This window comes from Penaeus monodon, chromosome 23 (assembly GCF_015228065.2).
Source record: "Penaeus monodon isolate SGIC_2016 chromosome 23, NSTDA_Pmon_1, whole genome shotgun sequence".
NCBI lineage: Eukaryota > Metazoa > Arthropoda > Malacostraca > Decapoda > Penaeidae > Penaeus > Penaeus monodon.
The window spans coordinates 36,737,712-36,738,143 of NC_051408.1; positions in this window are offsets into that span (position 1 = coordinate 36,737,712).

A 432-nucleotide genomic window follows, 5' to 3' on the forward strand; every position below is an offset into this window, starting at 1 on the left:
GTTACCATTATCTAAATGTCATCCAATATTTTTTTTAAAATTTCCGGAGTTTTAAATAAACTCAAAAATGATTTTTTAAATTTTATTATTCTGTAAATTTAAGCATTCCCCATTATTTTGTACTTTTAAACATTATTTCTTATTCACATGCCAATCGCTTGGTGTGCTATTATGGTACTTGCATTGACTATAATTGTTTCCCTCTTCAGTTTACTTACATTGACTATTGTTCTGGCAGGCTTCAACAACAACAACACAGTGGGCTCAGGAAGCAACCTCACGGGCAGCAAATCTCGATGGAATGACCCACCTCTCATCCCCAATCCAGATACAGGACAAGTAGGTGGACAGTGAGAGTTTATTGTGCAATGTCAAGAAAAAATGAGAGTAGATTCAGAAAGACAGACAAAAAAAAAAAAATTATAATAACAT